This window comes from Cebus imitator, unplaced genomic scaffold (genome assembly GCF_001604975.1).
Source record: "Cebus imitator isolate Cc_AM_T3 unplaced genomic scaffold, Cebus_imitator-1.0 Scaffold112, whole genome shotgun sequence".
Taxonomy (NCBI): Eukaryota; Metazoa; Chordata; class Mammalia; order Primates; family Cebidae; genus Cebus; species Cebus imitator.
The window spans coordinates 74,253-78,225 of NW_016107427.1; the positions used below are offsets into that span (position 1 = coordinate 74,253).

The 3,973-nt window shown below is 42.0% G+C and overlaps 1 pseudogene; it reads right to left on the bottom strand.

The window, feature by feature from the left end:
- LOC108311143 overlaps positions 1-3,973 on the bottom strand; it is a 43,080-nt pseudogene that overhangs the window by 37,132 nt on the left and 1,975 nt on the right.

Sequence of the window (3,973 nt, forward strand, 5' to 3'; positions counted from 1 at the left end):
GCTGGGGTGATGCAGCTGCTGACAGCCAGTCGCTGTGTGGTCTTGGGTAGGTAGGTTGCTCTCCTCTCTGTGTGTGAGAGGATGGATGTTGTCCTCCCTCTGAGTCCCTTGTGTGCCTCTGACAATCTGTAAGGTTATCAGTAATTGCTTGCTTGCTTGCTCTTTTGAGACAAAGTTTCAGTCTTGTTGCTCAGGCTGGATTGCAGTGGCATGATCTAAGCTCACTGCAACCTCCATCTCTCGGGTTCCAGTGATTCCCCTGCCTCAGCCTCCCAAGTAGCTGGGACACACCCCATGCCCGACTAATTTTTGTATTTTTAGTAATGATGGGGTTTCACCACGTTGGCCAGGCTAATCTTAAACTCCTGACCTCAGGTGGTCCACCTGCCTTGGCCTCCCAAAGTGCTGGGATTAAGGGTGTGAGCCAACATGCCTGGCAACTTATCAGTAATTTCAATCCCCATTACAAATCTCTGACCTGGGGCCACGTGCAGACATCAGCTTCTTACATGAAGGAGCTCACTGACTTCCCTGGATCCCCTTGACAGATGGGTATTATTAGACTTTCCATTTTACAGAAGGGGAAGGAAGCTGAGTCTCTGAGAGGTGGCGATAGCAGCCTAAGGTCACACAGCAAGGGCAGAGCAGGGATTGCAGCCTCGATCTTGACTTATGGTTCCCAGAGTGTTTCTTGTGCACTAAGGACGCCCAACCCCCCAATAATAATAATAATAATAAAAGAAGAATAACAAAAATCCCCTTGTGAGCTCAGGTGGCAAGACCCTTGCAGGCCATGGTCTTTGTCACTCATTGCTGGCCTGATCTGGTGTTTGGTTTGGCATCTACGAAGGGGTGTGGCTCAGCTCTGTTACTGAGTGGGCATGGCCTGCTGCTCACAGGTATTTTGGCATTTGGGTCTCAAAGCCAAGAAGATGCCCCTTCCATGCAGAGAGCATCCCTGACCACCCTTCCTGTCTGACCCCACCATTTCATTCATTGCCTTCACAGCCTTGCCCATGGTGCCAACACTCTCTTTGTCTGGTTAGAACGCCAGGTGTGTAGACTTTGCCTGAGTTTTTTACAAAGATGTCCCTAGTATCGAGTCCAGCTCCTGCACACAGTAGGAGCTCAATAAATACTTGTCAAACGAATGGCAAATGCAGGCTGAATGATATGTATAAAAGGGCCTAACAAGAATACCCAGCATATACTGTTATAAACATTTATAGAAGGAAGGATGGAGCCTGGCTGGGTGGACAGAACTTGGCTTTGGAGCCAGGAGAATATCGTTCCAATGCCTCCTCTGTCTCCTCTCCTCTGAGCCTTAATGTTTCCATCTGTAAAATGGGGTCAGGGAATAGTTGATTGGGGAGTTTTCTTTCTGGCTGGAGATTTTACTCAGTTCAGTTCTAGCTGTTTGCCTGGAGAGTCACTGTGTTCAGCCTGCAGGCTCCATAGCAGGCATTTTCCTCTTCTGGAAGTCTCACCTCCCATCAAGGAAGAGGTCCAGATTGCTGTCTGATGTCTGGTCTCTGGACTGAAGGCCATTTAGTGTAGGACACACAAATGACCATGGGGAAAGGCGGGGGTATGCATGAGTGGCATGGGCAAGGTGTGAGTTGGGGGATACAAAAGGGAGTGGTGAGGGCCAGGTGCAGTGGCTCACACCTGTAATCCCAGTACTTTGGGAGGCTATGGTGGGTAGATAACCTTAGGTCAGGAGTTCAAGACCAGCCTGATAACCTGAGCAACATGGAGAAACCCAGCCTCTAATAAAAAATACAAAAATTAGCTGGATCTGGTGGCGGGCACTTGTGGTCCCAGCTACTAGGGAGGCTAAGGAAGGAGAATCATTTGAACCTGAAATGTGGAGCTTGCAATGAGGCAAGATGGTGCCACTTCACTCCAGCCGGGGTGACAGAAGCAGAGAGAAGGAGGGAGGGGGAAGGAAGGAAGGAAAGAAGGAGAGAAGGGAGGGAAGGAGGGAGGAAGAAAGAAAAAAGAAAGAAAAAGAAAGAGAGAAAGAGAAACAAAGAGAGAAAGACAGGAAGGAAGGAAGATAAGAGAGAAAGAAGGAAAAAAGGAAGATAGAGAGAAAAGAGAGGAAGGAAGGAAGGAAGGAAGGAAGGAAGGAAGGAAGGAAGGAAGGAAGGAAGGAAGGAAGGAAGGAGGGAAGGAAGGAAGAGAAGGGAGGAAGATAACAGAGAAAAGAAAAAGATACATGCACGCATATGCTCATTGCAGCATGATTCCCAATAGCAAAGACATGAAACCAACTTAAATGCCCATCGATGGTAGACTGATAAAGAAAATGTGGCACATATACACCATGGAATATGATGGAGCCATAAAACAGAATGAGGTTATGTTCTTTGCAGCAGCATCAATGAAGGTAAAAGCTATTATCTTACATAAATTAACAGAGGAACAGAAAACCCCATACTACATGTTCTCACAAGTAGAAGCTCAACATTGAGTACACACGGACACAACAGACTGGGACTTATTTGAGGATGAAGGAAAGAGGAGGGTCAGGACAGAAAAACTACCTATGAGGTACAGTGCCTACCACATAGGTGACAAATAATCTGTACAACAATCCCCAGTGACACTTATATAATAAACCTGCACAGGTACCTCTGAACATAAAATAAAAGTTTAAAAAAAAAACTGATAAATTAAATCAAAAGGAAGCATAAGGAAAGGAAAATGTGAGATAAAAACAGAAAAATAGTAGATATAATAAATACTTTGGTACCTTAAAAAAAAGGAAATAGACAAATTAGTAAGAAGGGAAATAAGCATAAAAGCAAAAAAAGACAAGAAAAAAATTATAAGTTAACTCTAATTATGAGGGACTATTTTGCACAACCCTGTGCAAATACATTTGAAATCTGCATTTATTACTATCCAATTCAACTTCTAAATCATAAAAATGTCCTACATCTGCACTGTTTAATATGTAGCCACTAGCTACGTGTGTTGAGTAAATGCTTGTACACTTAAATGTGGCTCGTGTGACTGAGAAACTAAATTTTTTCTAATTATTAATTTATTTAATTTCTAATTATAATTTCATTATAATTAGTTTAAATTTGAATGGTCTCATGCAGCTAGTGGCTATTGTATCAGAAACCATAGAAGAAAATGAAATTGAAATTTTCTTAAGACAGTGTTATTTACCAAAGTTAAATCCAAAGAGTATTGATTTAAAAAACAAAAAGCTTAAAGAGACCAACTCTATAAAAGAAATAAAGTTATTAAAGAATCTCATTCTCTCCCTCTGACACAAACATGCACACACACATACACAGAGACACAGACACAGACACACACACAGGTGTTACAAGGAAAAGGAAACCTATTCTTTATAACACAGGACAGGACTTTGACAAACTATTACTCATGGCCCAAATCCTGCTGCAGACAATTTTTTTGCAGTCCATGAGCCAATAATTTTTACACAGCTAAAGAAGAAATAGAATATGTAACAGAGACCATATGTGGCCCACAAAGCCTAAAAGACAGAATGTGGCACTTTACTGGAAAAATCTACTGGCCCTGATCTAGAAAAATGCCTGAATTTCAAAATCACGTTTTGCAAACACCACCAAGGTAATGTCAGATTCTGGCATGAAATTACTCCTAGCATTATACACTAACATATTGTTAGGAAAAGGACATTCATATATCTCTATTATCTATCAAATGTTTATTAAGTGCGGAATTTAAATCGAAGAGATGAAACTTGGCTTCACAAGTATTGAGGTAAAGTGACATTATAAACTTCCCGATGCAATGCAATGGGAAACATAATATTTGCATAAACATTTTGTCTAATCCAGAAGAACAGTTAGATGAATCCAGTTTGAGAAACATTCTATGAGACAATTAGTCTGGACTCTTCAAAAATGTCAAGGTTGTAAAAGATGAGGGAAAAGGGTAGAGGGGAAGTAATATTCTAGACTGATGA